Source organism: Chiloscyllium plagiosum, unplaced genomic scaffold (genome assembly GCF_037043375.1).
Source record: "Chiloscyllium plagiosum isolate Xiang-an unplaced genomic scaffold, Cpla_swu_hap1 HiC_scaffold_23, whole genome shotgun sequence".
Classification (NCBI taxonomy): Eukaryota; Metazoa; Chordata; class Chondrichthyes; order Orectolobiformes; family Hemiscylliidae; genus Chiloscyllium; species Chiloscyllium plagiosum.
The window spans coordinates 13779276-13804104 of NW_028270161.1; the positions used below are offsets into that span (position 1 = coordinate 13779276).

A 24829-nucleotide genomic window follows, 5' to 3' on the forward strand; every position below is an offset into this window, starting at 1 on the left:
TCCCTCTCCCAGAGATGTCTGCTGGCCTGGGAGATTTTATTTTCCTACTATCCCTCTTTGGTCTCTCTGGGCCTTTCCTTCATCTCTCTAACCCCCCTGTCCCCGGCTCCGCGAGGTGGGTGCAGCAGGCTGCTGCACTTAGACATTGTTTGCCAGTTGCTCCTTCCATATCTGATGACTTTGTTCTCAGGAATATCTGCACTTCTGCTTGTTTGTGATCTAGAACGATGGGTTGAAACGTAGAGCCCGTTCCTGCACTGTGTTATTGAGCTGCATATAGTTTGATACTTCTGTGGCTCAGCCCAATGAGTCATCAACATTTCTGATCTTCACATTACACCGGGGGCTCTGTTCCAATGCATGTGGTTTTGTCTTATCCTCTCTAACTTGCTTGTTCTCCTTGCGCTCCACACTTCAAACTTTTAAGGTCAATCCCATCTGCTACTTAATAGACCACATCAATCAGTAATAACTGGTACTGGCTGGAAAATTGCCGTCGATATTCCAAGTGTGTTGATCTTGAGGTGAAACGTAAATGGATTTAGAGATGTCGGTGAAAGAAATTCATCAAACCAAGCAAAAAGACAGGCATCTGTTCAGAATCATTTCTCAGCAGGATTCTGTTGACACTGCAATCAGTCTTTTTGACTCCTCCCAAATGTTGTGTTTGTAATAAGTTTAAACATGACTTTGGCTGCTGTAATGCTGAGAACACTAAAACGGCTTTGAAATGATTTGGTACAAGAGATTCAGTTGACCTTTGGAATCAACCAGATAATCAGTGTAATTGTGCATTTGTCTTTATCAAGCGAACATTTTTATACCTAACAATCTCAAACCTCCTTCCATGTGTGTTGTAGTGCTGCCCTAATGTAACCAGTGTACAGTGGAAGTTAAGCTGGCTGATGCTTGAGCATTTTGAACAGTTGACACGTGTGTGTGTGTGTGTGTGTGTGTGTGTGTGTGTGTGTGTGTGTGTGTGTGTGTGTTGGTAGAATTGGGTTTTTGGGTGTTTGTGTTCCCTACAATCAAGCTCCCAGAACATTTTGTTGTGATTCATGAAGCTGCCTGGAGTGTCAAAATAGTTTATGGGATGGATGGTTTTTTTTTAAATGTTTGTGATTTTAAAAATTAGTTTCATACAATTTCTTCTCACATTCATTTTTGTATCTTCACTTACCACTTGTGTCAATAAACAATAGGTGCAGGAGTAGGCCATTCTGCCCTTTGAGCCTGCACCACATTCATTATGATCATGGCTGATCATCCTTAATCAGTATCCTGTTCCTGCCTTATCTCCATAACCCTTGATTCCACTATCCTTGAGAGCTCTATCCAACTCTCTCTTAAACGAATCCAGAGACTGGGCCTCCACTGCCCTCTGGGGCAGAGGATTCCACACAGCAACGACTCTCTGGGTGAAGAAGTTTCTCCTCATCTCTGTCCTAAATGGTCTACCCCATATTTTTAAGCTGTGTCCTCTGGTTCGGCACTCACCCATCAGTGGAAACATGTTTCCTGCTGCCAGAGTGTCCAATCCTTTCATAATCTTATACATCTCAATCAGATCCCCTCTCAGTCTTCTAAATTCAAAGTTAAAAATCACACAACACCAGATTTGTGTGATTTTTAACTTTGTACACCCCAGTCCAACACCGGCATCTCCGAATCATGACTTCTAAATTCAAGGGTATACAAGCCCAGTTGCTCCAATCTTTCAACGTAAGATAGTCCCACCATTCCAAGAATTGACCTCGTGAACCTATGCTGCACTCGCTCAATAGCCAGAATGTCTTTCCTCAAATTTGGAGACCAGAACTGCACACAGTACTGCAGGTGTGGTCTCACCAGGGTCCTGTGCAGCTGCAGAAGAACCTCTTTGCTTCTATACTCAATCCCTCTTGTTATGAAGGCCAGCATGCTATTAGCCTTCTTCACTACCTGCTGTACCTGCATGCTTACCTTCATTGACTAGTATACAAGAACACTCAGATCTCTTTGTACTGCCCCTTTACCTAACTTGACTCCATTTAGGTAGTAATCTGCCTTCCTGTTCTTGCCACCAAAGTGGATAACCATACATTTATCCACATTAAACTGCATCTGCCATGCATCTGACCACTCCCCTAACCTGTTCAGGTCACCCTGTAATCTCCTAACATCCTCCTCACGTTTCACCTTGCCACCCAGCTTTGTATCATCAGAAAATTTGCTAATGTTAGTATTAATACCATCTTCTATATCATTAATATATATTGTAAAAAGCTGCGGTCCCAGCACTGATCCCTGCGGTACCCCACTGGTCACCGCCTGCCATTCCGAAATGGAGCCGTTTATCACTACTCTTTGTTTCCTGTCAGCCAACCAATTTTCAGTCCAAGTCATTGTTTTGCCCCCAATACCATGCGCCCTAATTTTGCTCACTAACCTCCTATGTGGGACTTTATCAAGGCTTTCTGAAAGTGCAGGTACACTACATCCACTGGATCTCCCTTGTCCATCTTCAGAGTTACATCCTCAAAAAATTCCTGACGATTAGTCAAGCATGATTTCCCCTTCATAAATCCATGCTGACTCTGACCTATCCGGTTACTGCTATCCAGATGTGTCGTAATTTCATCCTTTATAATAGACTCCAGCATCTTTCCCACCATTGAGGTCAGAGTAACTGGTCTATAATTTCCTGCTTTCTCTCTCCCTCCTTTCTTAAAAAGTGGTACAACGTTAGCCACCCTCCAATCCGCAGGAACTGATCCCGAATCTATCGAATTCTGTAAAATAATCACCAACGCATCCACGATTTCTCAAGCTACCTCCTTCAGTACCCTGGGATGTAGACCATCAGGCCCCGGGGACTTATCAACCTTCAGACCTAACAGTCTCTCCAACACCAAATCCTGGCAAATATAAATTCCCTTCAGTTCAGGTCCTTCAGCCACTGTTACCTCAGGGAGATTGCTTGTGTCTTCCCCAGTGAACACAGATCTGAAGTACCAATTCAGTTTTTCTGCCATTTCTTGTTCCCCGTAATATATTCCCCTGTTTCTGTCTTCAAGGGCCCAATTTTAGTCTAAACCATTTTTTTCCCTTTCACATATCTAAAAAAGCTTTTACTATCCTCCTTTATATTATTGGCCAGTTTACCTTCGTACCTCATTTTTCTTCCGCGTATTTCCTTCTTAGTAATCCTCTGTTGTTCTTTAAAAGCTTCCCAGTCCTCCATTTTCCCACTCATCTTTGCTATGTTATACTTTTTCTCTTTTGACTTTATATGTTTCTTAACTTCCCTCATCAGCCACGGCCACCCATGCCTCCTCCTGGGATCTTTCTTCCTTTTTGAAATGAACTGATCCTGCATCTTCATTATACCCAGAAATATCTGCCATTGTGCCTCCACTGTCATCCCTGCTAAGGTATTGCACCATTGAACTTTGGCCAGCTCCTACCTCATAGCTCCATAGTTCCCTTTATTCAACTGAAATATTGTCACTACCGATTATACCCTCTCTCTTTCAAATTGCAGATTGAAGCTTACTGTATTATGGTCACTACCTCCTAATGGCTCCTTCACTTCGAGGTCCCTGATCAATTCTGGTTCGTTGCACAATACCAGATCCAGAATTGCCTTCTCCCTGGTAGGCTCCAGAACCAGCTGTTCTAAGAATCCATCTCGGAGGCACTCCACAAAGTCTATTTCTTGAGGTCCAATACCATCCTGATTCTCCCAGTCTACCTGCATGTTGAAATCCCCCATAACAACTGTTGTAACATCTTTGCAACATACTTTGTTTTATGTGTCCTCTTCCTCCATCTCCTGACAATTGGCTTTGAGCACACTTCTGAGTGTATCCTGCTGGTGGCAATGTTTTATAGTCCCCCGCCCTCTCCCCATCTCTAGGTTAGCAGAGTTACAATTACAGCATCAGTTTTTTTTTGTCAGAAGATGGTGTTCATATCACACTTCAGGGTGTTGGTAAACTGTTTTGTTTTGCTTTGTTTGAGATGTGGATGGCGTTGGCTGGGCCAGCGTTTTGTCCATCCTGTATTCCCACTTCCCCAGATTGGCTGTAATGGGTCATGTTGCTGTGGGTCTGGAGTCACATGTAGGCCAACACAACCAAAACACTTGCGCAGGTCAGAAACAGGTTGTTCTGTTAAGTTCTTTTTCCTGAGATCCTTCTTACACACTTGATGCAACTGCTACATGCCAACTTCTGTCAACAAGCAGAATTTTATTAAGCCCAGTACAATACAAGCTTTAGAGAAACCCTGAACACTCTTTGCCATGCTTGCCAAACGTATCCAGGGAAACTCTCCCCGAGCAAAGGAAACAGTCCTTCCTTTATACAAAATCTTTACATCGCAGTCAGTAATGCCCACAACACAACTCCCAGTCACATGCCACTCAAGACACAATGCAGTGACCACATCATCTCCAGTGAATCATCCTTTAATGGCTAGATCTGGTGTGAATTGTATTTTTTTTTGTAACTATAGGGGAGTAGTCAAATTCCACCTGTAATGTTCTTACTGATTTCTAAATAGGGGATGAAATTGTAAATCGTAGGAGATGACAATGTAAATGGCTCTGAGTGGCAAGGAAATGGCCGTGTAAATGGCTCTGGATATTGGGGATGATGTCATTTCTTCAAGTCTATCTGTAAGTCAGAGGCATCTCACCCTCGCTTCGGGACATCCAGTTTCCTGCAGGTCAGCACAGCAATTTAACTCTTTAATATCACAGTTCTGCTGTAATGCGCATTTCGTTAACACGAGTTCGCTATAGCGCGGCTGACGAACAGGGGGCACTGTTTCTCAAGTGCAAAGTTTGGAAACGTGTATTGGTTATAATGTGATTCCAACTGCATTAGTTTAAATGGTGCTGCTGTTATAGCACTTTCTTACAACGCGGGGTTGTACGAGAACAGAGCTACTGTATTAGAGCAGAAAGGACCGGAAAAGCAAGATACTGTGGATCCTGGAAACGTGAAATAAATCTGAAGTTGCAGAGAAATTCAGCAGGTCTGGCAGCATCTGTGGAGAGAGAAACCAAGTTGATGTTTTGAGTCTGGTGTAATTATTCCTCCGTTGCAACAACTGTCAGAACAATTTTCTGAAATCCAAGGCTAAGGAGAGATCATTCACCACTTCAGCTTTACTGTGGTAGCTCTTGTGCCTGAGGAACGATGCTGTTGGGTTTTGCTTGCATGCTTGTGCATTTTCTTTTGCCTTGTCTACAGTCCCCTAGTCATTTTGTTCAACTATACCTATCTCACTGGTACCGTTTTCTATCCTTGTAAGGCCTGGGTACATTCAACTGATTGTACATCAACTTCACACCCAAATGAGGTTAGGATCACCAAGTCAATGAAGCAAAAAGGAGCAAAAACAGAAATTGCTGCAGAAACTCAGCAGCTCTGGCAGCATCTGTGGAGAGAAAGCGCAGTTAATGTTTCAAGTCCAGTGACCCTTCTGCAGAACTGATTGTAACTAGGAAAAGGTGTTACGCTGAAGAGTGGGGATGGGGACACAGGAAAAGGAGTGAGCATAGAGGTGGAGGTGGAACCTCGAGAGAGAGAGAAACACAGGTAGACAGATAAATAGATGGATGATGATATACTCGGGAGAAAGACTATTTGAAAATGGAAGTCACCAGTTGATGAAAATGGGTTGTTAGTGCTAGAAGCAGCCCATGTTAAAATGGAGCCTGGGTTGTGGTGGTGAGTGGAGGACATAGAAGGAGGTGCACGGTGAGGTGTTTTTTTTATATCAGAAAGGGACAATAGACACTAATTAACCCTGGGTACTGCATTATAATTTGCCCAGGGATTTCAGGAACCAGCAGAGTCCTCCGAAGTGCAACAGGTTCCAAGCCTGCATTACAAAATGGAGGCTTCAGAAAAGTAGAACATTTTTGTTTAAGTTCAGTTTGTTCTGGTTTGTGCTCCTCCTTATCCTGTTGCTGATAACCTGCAGGGGAAAGGGAAATCCCCAACTAAGTTTTCTTCCTGTTTTTAACAAGAAATCTCCATTGCACAGAGACCTCAAGACGGTGCATTATATCCCTTCTTGCCATCCTCATGATGCCCGATCCATGTAGGATCAATAGCCCAGATGGTGGTCTTGATGTATTGGCTCTTTTATGACCCTCTAAAATGCCCAAGCAAACCTCCTAATTAAAGGGCAGCATGTGCAAGTTGTTCCAAATGGGTAAAGCTCCCCCTGCTAATTTAAACCTGCAACACCGAAATGATTTAACCCGTGCTGTAATCGCTTAATATTCAAAAAGCAAGGAACTATTCCCAAAGCTCACTATTAAAAACAAAAATTAACAACATTTTTTTTTCAAGTTAAACAGAGAATAATTAATTAACAACTAGTTACAACTCCTTTCTCTCACCTATCTCGTACCTTCCCCTCAACAATGCTAGTTCGAAAAAAACCCCTGATTAAGATTTACTGAAAAGTTCAGATTTTAAAACCAGCCAGCTGTGAACCTTCACTTTGTATCTTGCTCTGTAGATTTGCTCTCCAGGTCAGTGTTGATGTTTTTCTCTGTGCAAAACCCTTCTCTAGACAGGTACCTCTGAGTTCTGACTCGCAGTCTATAGCTGTTGATCTGGTGGCAGTTCTCCTCCAACTGTTTACTTTTTATTTTGGTTTTATACCCCAAAGCATTGGATTGTTTCATTGGTGTTGATATTGTCAAAATACTAAATTCAAACTTGATTGGAGTTTGGTATTTTGGGGTGTAATTTAAACTGGCTGAATTTGCATTTGTTCTTGTCTCCAGGCAGCCCAGCTACTGTAGCTGTTGGACCAAATGCTACATTGTTACCTTGTTCAGAACACTTGGTGCTCTGTCAGGTAGTCCTGCTAGCTTTTAACTCTCTTAAAGGTACAGTAGCCCTTAGATCTTCATAACAAAGCCTTGCTAGAGATGGTCACGTGCCATGAGGATGGGTAAGGGAAATTGCAAGCTAATACCTAAGTAAACAGTTGAAAATCTGAGTTGAAACAGCCAATGACAGCAGAGTGCATGTACCCTCTGGTATCTATAATCACATTCCCCATGTTTGAGCCTAGCCTGAGTACCCTTGTTTTTGCTTCGGGGGTATTGAAGCAGATGATGTGTTGTCCTGCGCCCTCCAGTGGGATCAGCATACTGATGGTAGAGCTGAGAGCTTTGTAGCTACATTTGTTTGGAAGGAAACTTAAGGTGGGACATGGAATTGCCCATGCGGCTCTCTCATGGGCTTCAGTTACTCTGTGATAATGTCGAACACAAGGGAAAACCATCTTGCAAACATGACTGCAGCAATCAATCCATTGTGTTTAATCAAGGTGAAGTCTACTGTAGTCAGCACCAGGAAATCACACTGACTTATGGCATTTGTATTCTTATCGCCAATTCCCAGCTACTCTGTTCCATATAGGACTCATTTATTGGCTTTTATTGTGCCACTGCCATGACATTTTGGGGTGAGTTGGCTAATTCAATGCTTTATGCATCAACCGGTATGATGTATGTCAAGGGCAGGTGGGTTTTGAACCTGGATTTTGTGGCCATGTGGTAGGGACACAGGTGCTATGCCACAAGACCCCCTCCACCTCAATTTAAAAAAAAATCTGATTCAATCAACCCATGAAGCATTTAAACAAGCAGTACCCACCAGGGGGCAGTGCAACATCGAAAGGGAATGAAAGATGGGAGGGAACTAAATTGGAGCTGGAGGAGATGATATGCTCCAGCCCCTGGGATGCCCAACCCCTCTTTGAATGTTCCAAGAGTGTTGACGAACACCATGTCCTCCCTCTCTCAGGACACCCAGGCATCAGAATGTAGCTGCTGGAAAAATTCAGTAAAGGTGAGGCCATTTCATTTTAACACTAGATAAAGCAGCAACAACCAAAACCATTGTGGATATTTTCTCATCACAGTTTGACTCAGAATATATGGAACCTGAACCCAGGCTTCCTCACTCGGAGATAGGGGCTCTACCACTGCACCACAAGCCCCGTCACTGCTTTTGTCTTCATTGTTAAAAATGGGTTTTAGATATTTTTGAATGAATTTGTTCTGAGATATTACTGCACCTCTCTAGAGCAGATGGGACTTGAGTGGGTCAGTTTGCCACCAAGTTTGTAAGACCTGAGGAGCTTTTGTGATTTTGACAAGCATTTATCACTATGTTGCGAATGACAAGTCTGTAGTCTTGAATTTTGAGTTGTCAGTAGTCTTTAACCTTGTACTGTTCCATGTTATGTAACCTCTGTTCTGTTAGATGCTGTGAATGTGCAGTGCATTTGCACTCAATGGTGAAACCTTCCTTTTTTTGGTAATAAGCTTCATTGTTAGATTTGTGCCGAGCTACTGTCTTGAAATATTCAGTCACCTTCAAGATGATACAAGTGGACACTTTACCAACATGTGGGTTCTGGAAGTGAAAGAAGAGAAGGTGAATATTACACTTTCAAACCTGGCCAAGGGACATATTTGTCGAATAAAATGCTTCAGCACACTAACAGTAATTGATGAGGCATGAGTGTGCAGAAATAAAATGTTATGCAAGGGTTTTTTTTCTATTTTGAATCCTGTACAATTTGATCACCTCACTTAAAAGGCTTGTCTTTTCCTTCACTCCAGCCATTTCAATGATGGCAAAGTAAAACACCTACTCTTGTGCGTAGGTGTTGACTTGATGGTTCAAAGATCAGCTTGTATCCAAGCAACGTTCTAATGTATCTCCAGTATAAGTCTATTGCATAAGCAAGAACTTTTTGTTTAATGCTTTAAGTTCTTCAGGGAGTGGTGAATAGTTTTATGTTGTCAATGAGCCTTTCCCTTTTCTATAAATTGCAACAGATTCTTGACTAATGGCAGTGCTGTCCTGAAACAGTGGGATTATACAATATCAGAGGCTTTTTGTATCTAAGCTGTTATGTGCATGTAAAAAGGAGAGGGAGTTATTCAACACTAGATTGTATACACAATGGAAAGACTATGGATAGTGACTTAATAAGGAAACTATCTGTTAGCATTAAACCCATCTCACCTCTTGAATTAAATCTGTTCCCTACTTCCTTTTCATTTAAACTTAGATTTCAAGAAATTGCTTGCTTCGTTTTCTCCAAGTCGCACATCAATTTTCTGTTGAGACTTGAGTTTGGTGTTTAGATCTAGTGAATTTGAGGTCGCAGAATCTGATAACCTGATTGTTATCAAACTGGACTAGAAATCCAGTTGTTGGGAAGTTCGAGTCCTACAGCACAAGACAGGCCCTTTGGCTCAATCTGGCCCATGTCAACCAAAATGTCCATCCGTGCTAACCCCATTTGGCTCATATTCTTCCATATCTTTAGTATCCTGTGTATTTGTCCAAATGCCTTTTAAATGGTTGTTAATGTACCCACTGCAACCAGTTCCAGGTACATTGTCACCACGATGAGATTTTGTGAATTGAATAAATTTATTCTTAAAGTTCACGTGACATGGCTGTCATTAACTATGCCAGTGTTGACTGCCCATCCTTGAGTCCCCTTGAAGGATCTGCTGATCTACCACCTTGAACTGATGTAGTCCATGAGGTGTGGCATGCTGCTTTCTAACAAGAACAAGAAATAGCCTTGGTTCAAAGGATCAGAATGTATATTGCTTTAATGGGGATAAGGAGGAAAGAAATTCCTGGTAGAAATGGTTTATAACAAATGGTATAGCCCTTGTCTCAACCAAAGCAATAGTATGAGCCAAGCGATAATGAGATTTGGAGTGTGGGGGCAGTAAGTATTAAGGGGTAAATCAGACCAGTAGATTCAAGTGTTGCTAACAGTTCAACCCTGCTGTATTTAACAACCATGTGTAATTCTGCATTTGTCTTTTGTGATTGGAACCAGGTAGAGACTGAAATCCTTGACTGGAGTGGTTGACCTGGGCTGATCAGGGAGTCTTTGCTGACAGACAGAAACAGGGGATTCCGAATCTCGTCACTTTAGGGACTGACTCTGAGTTGGCCAGCTGCAGCCAGTGTCCTGTGCACGTGTAAATAAAGGGTGACTCGGTGACAGGCTACCAGCCTCTGTGCAGTTAGTGCATCTATCTGCAAGCTTCATTTTCAGTATTGGCTCCTAAGCTGTTCCTTGTTACTCTTTTTGACAATTATCTTAAAATGAAGCCGCCTCGCTAGAAACTCGAGGATTAGTTGGAATCATCTTATCCCAATTCGTCTTTCAACAGATTGCATAAGCCAAAGCAAAATAAGAATCCAGTCTTCATTTGAAGAGTAGACCACATTGGTAATACACAGCAGGGTTGTTGCCAAGGGAACAAAAAGGAAGATGTTTGTACGCGGGTGAAATGTGTTAGAGTGAGGTTAATTGTTTAACCTTTGCAAATATTGATTGAACTGTTGTTTTCCCAGCAGTATTTTCTCCCTGCCTTTTAGGTTTCTAAATGTTTGACTTTCTGTCACATCAATTTAATTGTATAAATACCTGGTGTATTGTTTGCCGACACCACTGACTTTGACTTGGGCAACCAATCAGTGTCTTTTCCTCCCATGTTATAAATTGTTGGGACTGTTTAAAATTGGACATTCTTCCATTTGGTCCTGATCAGTGCAAGATGAAAAGCTTCAGCAAGTGTTTCTGTTCATCAATATTCTTAAACGTTTGTCTTTACCTGTTGTAACTTTTGATTTCTTTCCCCCTTGCTCTGCTAAAATGATTATTCTCAAACCCCTCCTTTCAATGACTTTTTAGTGCAATTCTGTCCACATTCTCACTCCAGTTTTGCTTTTATGCTTGTGCTGTCTAATAACTTGTTACTTGTGGTCCAGCTATATTTGATACATTGAGAATGAGAATATCGCTGGTTATAAACTGTAAATACTGAAGTTTGCAGTTACAGAAGGATCTGGATATTTTTAGTAACTGAGGCACTAATTACAAGATAAATTTCTGTAAGCAATTATCGTGTGAATAAGGAACTGAAGGAGGAAGTAGTAATAAGTGGCATAAACAGATGATCAGTGTAAAGATGTAATGGATAAATATGCAAATATGGCCATATTGAAGCAAATACACTAATCTACATTAGCAGAGTGAAGTTTCAGCCGAAGAATATGGTGTTGTTTCCATTACAAATCATTGCTTGATGTCATTGCATTTGCTGTGTGCAGTTCCCCATCATTGTGGCCAGGATATCATAATTGGAAGGTAACAGAAATTGAGCATTCTTCCAAGAAAAGAGATTTTTCATGTGATCTAATAGAAGTTGATAATAATTTGGAAGCAAATAGAACATAGGAACAGGAGTAGGTCAATCAACCCCTCGAGCCTGATCTGGCATTTAACGAGACCCTGGCTGATCTGTGGCCTAACTCCGTACACCTGCCTTTTGGCCCATATCCCTTTTCAAAAAATGTTTGTCAAGCACATGTATTCCTATATCAGATTTAAAACAACTTATTCCATGTCAACTCTCTCACTTGTGGAAGAGAGTTCCAAATATCGACCATCCTTTGTGTGCAGAAGTGCTTCCTAACATCTCTCCTGAGCGGTCTGACACTAATCCTCAGACTATGCCCCCTCATTCTAAATTCTGTGTCCAGTGGGAATAATCTATCTTTATCTACTTTCTTTTCCTGTTCATGTCTTTGAAGCCTTTCATCAGATCACTCCATAACCTTCTAGATTCTGGAGAAAACCAACCTAATTTGCACAATCTTACCACATTAACCGCTGAAGTCCACATATCATTCTTGTAAACCTGTATTTTACTTCCTCCAATGTTAGGTTCTTTTTCTTGAGATTCTTACAACTGCAACATGTCAACTTTTGTGAACAACCAACATTTTATTAAGCAAGTATAAGCTTTCTGGAGGAATCCTTAACATACTTCGCATGGCTTGCGGAGCTGTGTCGAGAGATCTTTCTGAACAGAGGAAGCAGTCCTTCCTTTATACAGAACAAGAGTTTCACATTACAGTCAGAAACACCCATAAGACAACCCCCAACCATTCCTCACAGTCACATGCCACTGAAGACACAACATAATGATTACATCATTTCCAAAGACCGTATAATGCAAATCATCTCTTAATGGCCAGATCTGTTGTGAATTTGTTTTTTTAACTGCAGGGAGTAGTCAAAATTTTAATTGCAGTGTTCTTATTGATTTCTGAATAGGGGATGATAATGTGATTCTTTTACTCTGAATAACTCGGAAATGGCCATGCAAATGGCTCTGAATGGCATGGGATGGGAATTGTGTGCGGCACGGCGGCACAGTGGTTAGCACTGCTGCCTCACAGCGCTGGAGACCTGGGTTCAATTCCCGCCTCAGGCGACTGACTGTTGGAGTTTGCACGTTCTCCCTGTGTCTGCGTGGGTTTCCTCCGGGTGCTCTGGTTTCCTCCCACAGTCCAAAGAGGTGCAGGTCAGGTGAATTGGCCATGCTAAATTGCCTGTAGTGTTAGGTAAGGGGTATGGGTGGGTTGCGCTTCGGTGGGTCGGTGTGGACTTGTTGGGCTGAAGGGCCTGTTTCCACACTGTAATCTAATCTAATCTTACATTCTGCTTGTAAAATAGAGACATCCCACCCTAGGAGACATTCTAGCCTTGAGACATCCAATTTCCTGCAGGTCAGCAGAGCAAATGAACCTTTTAATATCTCGCCAACACCCGTTTGATCCTTCCTGAAGTGTGGTGCCCATATTTGCTGACAGTAGTCCAAATGGGATCGAACCAGGGTGATTCTTGAGATGTGTTTTAGTCACTGGGCCAGTGGTGATGGGGTGAAGAAAGAAGGCCAGGGATTTTTTAAAAAATATAAAACAAGCACAAATGCTCGGAATCTGAAATAAAAATAATTCGTAAAAAAGTCATATTGGACTCAAATGATAACACTGCCTTCTCTCCCCTAGATGCAACTATTGCTGATGCTGGAAATCTGAAATATAAACAAAGCATCTGGGGAGAGAAGGCAGTGTTAACATTTGAGTGCAATGTGACGTTGTTTACGAATTATTTTTATTTCAGATTCCCAGCATCGGCAATATTTTGTTTTAAACCCGATAATATCTTGTTGCACGAGAGAACACTGCCTCCTTTTCAGTGCCTCATGGGAAAGCCACAGCTACAATTGTGCATTATATCACTCAGTGCTGCAATGGAATGTCAGCAGACGGTTTTTTTTTGTTCCATATCAGTGGAGGGGTTTGGAGCTGCAACATTTGGACTTGGAGAGTCCGACCCACTACTGAGCTTACGAGTGATCAGTGCCTGAAAGTCAACTGTTGGATCGTCTCAGCAACCATGAGCTGCCTTTGCTTTTATGTGGTAAAATTCTTTTTTAAGATTTGTATGTATAGATATAAACTTCTTGCGTTCTTGGTTACCACACAACAACTCTTCCCCTCTCTCGCGGTCATTGCCAGTCGATTGTCAGTGTGAATTGATCATGCTTTTCCTTGGAGCGATAAGAGATTTGATGGATGTATTTAAAAATCCATCCACCAAAGAGTTTACGTCGTAAGTAAAGACGAACTGTTCCCGTTGGCTGAAAGGTTAGTAACCGGGGAAAATTCCTGGCAGAAAGATCAGAGGCCTCTCAGAAGAAGCTTTGTTCTGCACTGAGTGGTGGAAGGCAGTGCCCAAGAGCTGGCACAGACCTGGGCTGAATGGCCAGCTGTCTTCTGTTATTGTGGTGTATTAGGTACATGTTATAATGTTTCTACAGGCTCTGGGGCTTTCTGACCATAGTAATCCATAAGTTGAAGGCACTATGATACTTCTGAATATGTTTTTGGTGGAATAAACTGCACTATCTTCAGTTTTATTTCTGTTGTTTGGTTTCTTTTCCACCTTTTTATGCATTTCTGTATCTTCCCACACACCCAACCCTCCCCCAACACTTTTTTTATTTTCCCCCCTGCCCCCCCCCCGCAAGTCTCCATGACACCACTTTACACACCCTCGTGATGAGATGTATTTTTTAAATGCTGTTTTATCTTCAAAGGGTAAAGGCACATAAAGACCATATCTTTGTCATGTATTTGTTTCACTGGTTGTGGACTGAAATGGGGCAAAGTGTTTTTAAGCCAAGGATTGTGGCAGGGATTGGTACACTCATGGGAAGCAACTTACTGCAACTCATTGTGTGTTGTGTTTACACTGTTGTTCTGGTTAAGTAATAGGGAAGGTCATGTGTAGATGGGCTGGCACCAGGGGATATGTACAACTTGAGATCCACCCAGCAGTTCGAAATGTGACCAGTTACGGATGACCAAGACCTTCAGCCTGGCCATAACTACCTGATTGGCCACGTGGGTAACCTCAGCTAGTGGGAATGAAAGCTGCTGCCAGAAACCAAGAGTTCTAATCTCTGAGAATCAGCAAAGTATCCAACATAGTTAACTAACTATAACCAGAGATCTTCGGCACAACCAGCGAGTGGGCTGATGGACCTGCTAGAGAAATAATTATAATAGTGAGCTTTCTTAGTTTCATGTGGAACCAGGAGTCACTGTTTCTAAGTCGAGTGTGTGGTGCTGGGAAAGCACAGCAAGTCAGTTTTATTCCAGAAGACCACTTGTGGAATTCAGAGATGGGAACTTAAAGATCAGGGACTCTAGTTCTTCAAAATAAGAACATGTCATATTCAAATACAAAGTTCAAATGATCTGCAATCGCTCCGCTTCCGGGGCTCTGACTTAACATTACCGTTGCTGCATCCATATAAAGAAGGGATTGAGACTGACTGACTGACTGACTGACTAAGACTGTCTTGATTTTCCCATTAAGAGACTGACACAATTCAGTAGAAAGTGAGAATACTTCATAAAATGTCAAGCATTGTCAAATATAGGGGAAGAAACTTTTTTCATAAACCCAAAGGACATGGTAATCACTCCATGATCTTGGTGTATTAATGGGGATACTGTCATCTAAGATGATGATTCTGAAAGACCTGGTGTTGGAGACTATGAGGCTCCACTTAACATGATATCACAGCTTTTGGTGAAGAAACAGGCTGTCTGTGATCTTGATGGAGACAGAGCTATCATCCCTCATTCTAGAAGGGCATAATTACAAAGACCAACTCATCGGTGGGAATTCTACTTATTGCAATCAGACAATAAACTAGTCTTAATGTGCAAGTCAAATGCCGCCTCTTGTGAGGACTTGTTAATGGTTTATACTCGAGTGTGTGGTGCTGGAAAAGCAGGGCAGGCAGCATCCGAGGAGCAGGAAAATCGACGCTTCCGGCAAAAGCCCTTCATCTGGAATGAGGCTGGGAGCCTTGGGGGTGGAGAGATAAATGGGAACGGGTGGGGCTGTGGAGAATGTAGCTAACTGTGAGACAGGTGGATCAAGGTGGGGGTAATAGTAGTAGATCGGAGAGGAGGGTGGAGCGGACAGGTGAGAAGGAAGATGGATAGGTCCTGACTCTAATCCAGCATCTGCAGTCCTCACTTTCACCTAATGGTTTATGCTCTCCCTCTGTTGGTCTGCTAGTACAGAATGCAGGCTGGGTCAGTTCGCTGTTGGGCATGCCATCATACCACGGCCGAGGAAGGAGCTGAGCTCCAAAAGCTTCCAATTTGAAATAAACCTGTTGGACTATAACTCAGTGTCATTTAACTTCTGACCTTGTCTGCCCCCAGTCCAACTTCAACATCTCCACATCACAGAATGTATAGGCAGCGAGATCAAAAGGTTGTACAAATGGTATGAGTAAAGTGTCAGCAGCTGAATAATAACTCCCTCTGCAGGTGATCGGAAGTGTCAGCAGCGGAATAGCAAGTGAAGAGAGATGACTTATAATCTGATTAATTAAGGCAGAGAGGTAATTACAAAAAATTAAAAATAAGGTGGTGCTGAAGACAAACCAAAATACTGGAATAACATGACAGGTATAAGATTGCAAATAAACTTGTTGGACTAAACCTGGTGTCATGTGACTTCTTCCCTTGTCTACCCCAGTACAACAATGGCACCTCCATATCATACTCATTTGAAAACAACAAATGTTAACATGAAATAAAAGGTATAAACATTTGATCAGGCAAAGGTAGAGAAAACGTCACTATTCCACCATGTCAGTACTTGTGGCCATGTTTCTGCTCATTACTAACATTGACACTCTGGTTTGGTTCCCATCCCTGTGGCATCAGCCAGCCCTTCATTATCTCATCCAAACAGCAATCGCTCACTCCCAACAAAGGAGTCATTGCAATTCCCAATTTATTAATCTCTCTGTTAATTGGACCTAATGGCATCCATGAAGGGTTTTGACTTGAGTCTCATTATGTTAGACTGATACTCTGGAATCTAATATTCGTCATCTCAGCTCTTAGCCCAAAAGTAGTTCTTCCTCTCCTAGCCCAGAGTGGGTCAGCCTGGTGGGAGTTTGTGTTGCTGACTACAGTCCAGTGAGCCCCAGCTGAGGCATTGGGAATTGCAATGACCCCTCAGTTGGAGTGAGCGATTGCTGTTTGGATGAGATAATGAAGGGCTGACTGCCTCAGGGATGGGAACCAGACCCGAGTATCAATGTTAGTAATGGACAGAAACATAGCAGGGTAACCAGAAGTGCTGACATGGTGGAATAGTGATGTTTTCTCTACTCTTGACAAGGCAACTGTTTACACCTTTGTGTCTCATTTGCTGTTTTAAAATGAACGCGCAAGAATGTGCTACTTGATATCAAAACAATTCTTTTTCCACTAGTAAAACCAGTGCCTTTTGTTCAAAGGTCCCATTTCTTTCTTAAGCCTTCATAAACCAGAAAATAAAATTCCATCTCTTGTCGGACATGTGGCAGTACTTATCCAATTTGAGCAAAAAAAATCCCCTTATTTATGTCTGCTCAAATAGCATTGATGAGGTCCACCCTAAATTTAAGCATTCTGAAGAAATGTATGTTGAAAATCAACATAAACTTGAGCAGACTCCAGTGCAGTAATAATGACTAGCTGATATGTTGCTAATGACTGACTTGGGTTTTGCTGCAAGATGGCATATTTTATGAAATCCTTCTGTCACCTGAAATCGAGTCCACCTGCCAACCAGTCTGTACTCTTCTCATAGAATATAAAATATTAGTCTCCTTTATTCTTGAAAATGTCCTGATGTTTACAAAATGAAAAAAAAGTTAATGTTTATTCAGCAACACAATTTCGACACTATCAAGTGACTACTCCACTACTAACTGCTTACACATAAGATCACACCGAACATGTGGCACAGAGAAAGGCTATTGGTCCAGCCAGTATCTGGTGACCTTTATAGTCCTCCTCGGCCTTCACTGGCCTTTTGTCATCAAAATCTGCCAGAATTCTCTAGTCTTTTCTTGCTCATGCTTATTTTGTCTGCCCACAAATGCATCTAAATTAGTTATTTTCAACCCCTCAAGCACTCCACGTGGTTGTGGATTCTATATTCTCATCACTTTGAGTCGAGACGTTTCTTCCAAATTTTTGATTGCCCTTTGGTGATTATCTTGTATTGCAGGACTGTAGTTAAGCTCTGGAGACATTTCTGTCTCTGTAGAGGATGGTCCCATCACCAAGTCACCTCCTTACACATGAATAGAGCTTGCCTATAATACGGCCTCATACAGAGTCAGGCACCAGAGGCTCAGCGTCTCTGATACTTGCCCTTTCTGTGTCAGCCAGGGCTCCCTGATTGGAACTGCTAAACTGGTCTAATCAGGGAACTCATTCTGAGGTCCAGCTGGCTGACCTCCATTGTAATTACAACGCTCTCTTCCTCCATTTTTATGGAGAAAGTGAGGACTGCAGATGCTGGAGATCAGAGCTGAAAATGTGTTGCTGGAAAAGCGCAGCAGGTCAGGCAGCATCCAAGGAGCAGGAGAATCGACGTTTCGGGCATAAGCCCTTCTTCAGGAATGAGGAAAGTGTGTCCAGCAGGCTAAGATAAAAGGTAGGGAGGAGGGACTTGGGGGAGGGGCGTTAGAAATGCGATAGGTGGAAGGAGGTCAAGGTGAGGGTGATAGGCCGGAGTGGGGGTGGGGGCGGAAAGGTCAGGAAGAAGATTGCAGGTTAGGAAGGCGGTGCTGAGTTCGAGGGATTTGACTGAGACAAGGTGGGGGGAGGGGAAATGAGGAAACTGGAGAAATCGGAGTTCATCCCTTGTGGTTGGAGGGTTCCCAGGCGGAAGATGAGGTGCTCTTCCTCCAACTGTCGTGTTGCCATGGTCTGGCAATGGAGGAGTCCAAGGACCTGCATGTCCTTGGTGGAGTGGGAGAGGGAGTTGAAGTGTTGAGCCACGGGGTGGTTGGGTTGGTTGGTCCGGGTGTCCCAGAGGTGTTCTCTGAAACATTCCACAAGTCGGCGGCCTGTCTCCCCAATATAGAGGAGGCGACATCGGGTGCAGCGGATGCAATAAATGATGTGTGTGGAGGTGCAGGTGAATTTGTGGCGGATATGGAAGGATCCCTTGGGGCCATGGAGGGAAGTAAGGGGGGAGGTGTGGGCGCAAGTTTTGCATTTCTTGCGGTTGCAGGGGAAGGTGCTGGGATTGGAGGTTGGGTTGGTGGGGGGTCTGGACCTGACGAGGGAGTCACGGAGGGAGTGGTCTTTTCGGAACGCTGATAGGAGAGGGGAGGGAAATATATCCCTGGTGGTGGGATCCGTTTGGAGGTGGCTTAAATGACGGTGGATGATACGCTGTATGTGGAGGTTGGTGGGGTGGTAGGTGAGGACCAGTGGGGTTCTGTCCTGGTGGCGGTTGGAGGGGCGGGGCTCCAGGGCGGAGGAGCGGGAAGTGGAGGAGATGCGGTGGAGGGCATAGTCGATCACGTCTGGGGGGGAAATAGCGGTCTTTGAAGAAGGAGGCCATCTGGGTTGTACGGTATTGGAACTGGTCCTCCTGGGAGCAGATGCGGCAGAGACGAAGGAGTTGGGAATATGGGGTGGCATTTTTACAGGGGACAAGGTGGGAGGAGATGTAGACTAGGAAGTTGTGGGCGTCGGTCGGTTTATAGTAAATGTCCGTGTTGATTCGGTCGCCCGAGATAGAAATGGAAAGGTCTAGGAAGGGGAGGGAGGAGTCTGAGACGGTCCAGGTAACTTTGAGGTCGGGGTGGAAGGTGTTGGTAAAGTGGATGAACTGTTCAACCTCCTCGTGGGAGCACGAGGCAGCGCCGATACAGTCATCGATGTAGCGGAGGAAAAGGTGGGGGGTGGGGCCAGTGTAGTACGACTTCTCTTTCCAATCCTCCCACTTCCTCCAAACCAAAGGAGTAGCCATGGGTACCCGCATGGGCCCCAGCTATGCCTGCCTCTTCGTAGGATATGTTGAACAGTCCATCTTCCGCAGCTACACTGGCACCACCCCCCACGAGGAGGTTGAACATTTGTGCTTCATTTGTGAACAGAAATGTAATTCCTTGCTCCCATATATTTAGTCACTTGGCCTGTTGATGCCTTGTGTTGGCAGTCTGTCTCCCTGTGTGAAGACAAAGTGTCTTCAGTACTCAGGCACAAACAAAGTTAGTCCATAAACGTGTAGCAATGCAAGGTGCACTGCGATTGTAAGGAAGTTCACTTTTAGTTCAGGTACAGCCTCAAATGTGTGCTGTGATGATCCCACTGTAAGTCTCTTATGGCTAATGGTGGCTGTACAATAAAGGTTGGTGTGATCCTATTGTGTTGCCTTATGAGTCATGGCATGCAGGTTTTCTGTGCTCTCATCTGTCCATATGCTCCAGCTTTGAGGGTTTATTTGTCTGTCCATATGAACATTTAAACTGAACTCTAATTGAATCTAACGCTGCTGTGAAATCTGGCTGTGACCTTTAATGGTTTTAGCAGCAAATGTTCTACTTCCTTTTGAAGAAGGAAAATAGTGCAGTTAGTTGAACAGATCTGCACGTGGTGTTTGTTACTTTGCTTCGAATGGCTACCATACCCATCTGAAAGTAGGGTGTGCAGTTTATGTTTTTCTTTCAATCTTCCACAGTTGAATGGAAAGTTTTCAGACAACTTTTCTTCTATTTCGTAAAGGATTGCAATTCATGGTGTAATCTCTGTTGGGGTTCAGCCACAGCAGGTGTGATACGTTGGAGAGAGTGCAGAAGTGATTTACCAGAATGCTTCCAGGATTGAGAAGCTTCAGCAATGAGGACTGCTATCCTGGAGAGAAGAAGGTCTGAGAGGAGCTCTGTGTGTTTTCAAAATCCTGGGTGGACAGGACAGAGTAGACAGGGAGAAACTGTAAGCTGTTCAAAAGGAGCAAGAACAAGAGGGTAGATATTCAAAGCAAGGGTGAAATAAGAAAACATCGTCTACTCTCAATGCATTGTTTGGGTTTGGAATGCACTGCCTGGAAATATGGTGGAGGCAGGTTCAAGCAAAGTATTCAAGAGGATATTGGATGGCTATTTGGTTAGAAATGTGCACAAGGATATGGGGGAAAGTGTTAAGTTCTTTTTTCTTGAGATTCTTACACACTTGACGCAACTGCAACATACCAACTTCTGTGAACAAACAAAATTTTATCAAGTCTAGTACAATACAAGCTTTGAGGAAACCCCAAACACTCTCCGTCATGCTTGCCAAATGTGCCCAGGGAACCTCTCCCTGAACAAAGGAAACAGTCCTTCCTTTATATCCAATCTTTACATCACAGTCAGTAATGTCCACAAGACAGACCCCAGTCACATGCCGCTCAATGCAGTGACCACAATGCAGTGACCACACCGTCTCCAGAAACAATGTAATACAAATCATCCCTTAATGGCCAGATCTGGTGTGAATTGTATTTTATTGAACAATAGGGGAGTAGTCAAATTCCACCTGTAATGTTCTTACTGGTTTCTGAATAGGGGCTGAAAATGTAAATCATAGGAGATGACACATTGTAAAGGCTCTGAGTAGCAAGGAAATGGCCACGTAAATGGCTCTGGATATTGAGGAGGAGGATGTAGTTTCTTAAAGTCTATCTGTAAGTCAGAAACATCCCACCCTTGCTTCAGGACATCCAGTTTCCTGCAGGTCACGCCTGAACATAGGAAACAGTCCTTCCTTTATACAAAATCTTTTTCACAGTCAGTAATGTACACAAGACAACCCCCAGTCACTCCCTCACAGTCACATGCCATTCAAGACACAATGCAGTCACCAAATCATCTCCAGAAACAGTGTGATATAAATCATCCCTTAATGTCTAGAGCTGGTGTGAATTGTTTTTTTACTACAGGGTGCGGTCAGAATTTTAATTGCAGTGTTCGAATTGATTCTGAATAGGAGATCATGACAGTGTAAATTATCTCTGAATAGCTAGGAAATGGTCATGTGAATGGCTCTGAATGACTAGAGCTGAGAATGTAAATTCCTTACATTCTACCTGTAAAACAGAGACATACCACCCTACCCTCAGAACATCCAATTTCTTGCAGGTCAGCAGAGCAAATTAACCCTTTTATATCTCAGAAGAAGCAGAAAGCTGGTACTAGGTAATAAATGGGCCAAATGGCGACCTGCACCACAAGAACTTGGTGATTTCAAATGTAGCTGATCTACGAGTTTGATTTTAGCATTTTTGTTTTTTTCAACTTTTTGATTCAGTCCCAACGAAACATGGCTCAAAAACATGTTACTGAACTCAGCAGCGCATAAATGTTTGTTTTTAAAATGGTATTCTGCTGTTCCCAAGAAGAATTGTACATTAATATGGTAGTTCATCAAAATAGCAAATTTAGATTGCATGATTTTTATTTTGGATACTTTCCAGATATTGTAGAAAGCTGGCAATGTGAACCAAGAGCCAAGAATACTGGCGGGGTGTTAAACCTGTTTTGGAGGACACTTGGTTCCCCAAAAGAGTTTTTTTGTTTTTCTTGTTCAGTGAACCTGTTGGGTATTTCTGTCATTTTCTCTTGTTTCAAACTTCGAACATTGTGTACAAGTGCTGCACCTCATGGTTGAGGTGATGGTAGCTCCTCAGCTGGGAGCAGTGAATATTTGAATGTGACTTTCAAATTGTTACTGCAAGCAGAGAACCAGCAAGCCTCCCTGCATTTGTTATGTTAGCATTGCAGACTCGGGTTTGTATCGCCAACATTTTGTATGGGTAGCACAAGCTAAGCCAGATCTGCTGGAATGGTCAAGCTAATAATGAATAACTTTTAAATGACGTAATCAAATGATGGGGATTTGAGGGTTTCAAACGATGGATCTGTGGCTTATTTGTGTGGCGCCTCACTTTCAGTGTGAGATAGTGTTCTTCCAAAGGACAATCATGGGAACACTTTTTTTTTAAATTATGGATGTCTACCTCATGTTTGCCATTGCTGAAGGGTACCAGGTATTTGTTTCTGTCAATTTCCACCTGTCCAATTCATATTTAAGAACATGGTCAATCTATTTTCCTCCCTCCATTTTTTTTTTGTGCAGTGACTTCCAATCAAAATAGTTTGATCAGTGATCCAGCACTGGTGTCTTTCCAAATCTGAACCATGCTGAATCATGAAGCTTATGTCTGCACCACAGACTTCCTGAACCCTATCTATAAATGATCCCCACATCAACTCACGTACTCCAGGATTAGACAGGCAAATGTTTGGTCAGTTTGTAACTCTGCTTCTATCGCTGCACTGAAGGCAGTTCCTCACAAACCCAAGCATTCCACTTGATTTGTATGCTGTCTGCTGAATGTGGAAGTCTCACTGAAGATTTGTTTTAAGATGAGCTCCTCTGGTTTTTGATTTGTGTTGCAAGGTGCATTAAGGGAATGGAAGCCAACCACTGCCAAATAACTGGTGGAGAAATTTTAACTCTATTTCCATAGCAATCTTTTTAAATACTCTGAGCTGTGAGGGAGCACGCCTAATTCTAGCTAAGGCTGGAGACCCACCAGCCCTTAAGGTGGCACGGTGGCTCAGTGGTCAGCACTGCTGCCTCGCAGCGCCAGGGACCCGGGTTCTTTCCAGCCTCGGGTGACTGTCTGTGTGGAAATTGTACATTCTCCCCATGTTTGCGTGAGTTTCCTCCGGGCTCCGGTTTCCTCCCACAATCCAAACATGTGTAGGTTAGCTGGATTAGTTAGGGGTAAATGTAGGGTTATAGGTTAGAGTGGGTTTGGGTGGGTGACTCTTCGGAGGGTCGATGTGGACTTTTGGGGATGAATAGCCTATTTCCACACTGTACGGATTGTCTGATTCTGTGCGGGGGATGGGGGGGTGTCGTCTGATTCTATGATTCTCATTGAGCGGAATGTCAAAGTGAAGCTCAACCAAGAATTCCCAGGTAGATTTTCTGGCTAATGAGTAGCAACTCGCTCAAATGTGATATTAGAAGTATTGGCCAGGATGGCGTCAAATGTACAATGTCTCTGTGTCTGCACATGTTGCCTGCTGGAATGACTGACATTCAGAATGCTTACTCTATTGTTCTGAAGCAACAAGTGGTGGATCATACCGGTTGGGGTAAAATTTCTGTCTTTTTACATTGTATTATCTCATTTGTCATTCCTGGCCCTCTGTAATTCCATCTGGTGATGCCGCCACTAACCCGGATCCTTGTATCCAGAACAGCAAGTGTCAGATGTTTTTTGGGCAGAAATTCAAAGCGAATCATTCTCTTGCTTTGTTACAGTGCAGTGTTACTAGCCCACCCAGAATCGGGCTGTCGTGATTTTGGAGTGGTTTCAAATGGGATGACTGTGATATTAACTCACTTGGAAAACCAGGGAGGCCTCGTCAAAACATATCCATTTTTCTAAAATTCATTTGGATTGTAATGCAGGAACACTGGGGCTCAAATGACTTGAATTTACTGTGAAAAAGAACATGTTTTAATGATCTCCAGCAAAGCTGACCTTGTTATAATCCTTGTGTCAGTGTTCTGTCTTCTAGCACTCTGTCTTGTATTGAAGTACCAAACCCATTGAGCAAAAACAGCAAGCCTTACTGATGTGGCTCCATCAGTCAGCAAACGGAACGAAAGGTTGGAGTTACTGATGGTCACTTTTTTTTTTCTCGCTCTGCTGTTACTGTGCAGCACTGCTAACAATGGACCACTCCATGATGCCCCCTCATACGCAGCCCTAATTCAGTGTCAACATGACGACAACGCCTACCTCTCACTCTGTATTGAATCTGAATCCTCTCAGACCTGCTGGTGATGTTGACAAGGGGTACTCTCTATCGTGAGGGAAACTTGCTTTCCCCTTTCGTAATCACCAAGTACTTCATAAATCTGTTACATTTTCCAGATACGTAGACATCATCTTCCCTCCTGCCCTTCTTATCTGTCTCCATCACCCTCTTCCACTCTCTTTGCTCCCTTTCTCGTGTTTTTTTTCTCGCGTCCTCTCCTCTCTTCCATGTTTTTTTCTCATGCCCACACTTTTTTTTTCTCCCTTTTTTTTCTCCCTTTTTCATTTTTTTTTCCCGTGCCCTCCCTTTCCCGTTTGTCCCCCTCAGGATATATTTAAATGCTGCGCTCCTCTCTGAGCACTGGGTTAGGTTGTATCTTGAAGCTCAGTCTGCAGCCGTTCAGGGACATCTCCCTGTGGCGCCAGCTTTCATGGATAAGTCGCTGTCAGCCAGGCTAAAAATGGCCTTCCCCAATCACATCCTGTTTGAGAATCTCAAACGGCCAACGTCTCAGGGTAAGAGCCGGAGAGCACTCTGCAAGCTTTCAGGATGCAGGCTGTGACGCACAGCAGGGTTGACATTAATGACGGTGTGAACCTTGCTCTAACCCACTCAGAATGGCAGCAATGTGTCCATCAAGCTTACATCAAACTTCAAGTGCCCATGTTTTATTTATACTGTTCTCCGGCTCCCACAAGTACATTG

General features: G+C 43.2%; 1 long non-coding RNA gene across 1 annotated transcript in view; it reads left to right on the forward strand.

Moving 5' to 3' along the window:
* The first annotated feature begins 3041 nt into the window (after nt 1-3041).
* The window catches only part of LOC148145816 (uncharacterized), a 132704-nt gene continuing 110916 nt past the window's right edge, over nt 3042-24829 (forward strand). The window contains exon 1 of the long non-coding RNA XR_015761062.1: nt 3042-4710. This is a non-coding gene — a long non-coding RNA (uncharacterized LOC148145816). The remainder of the gene's footprint in view (nt 4711-24829) is intronic.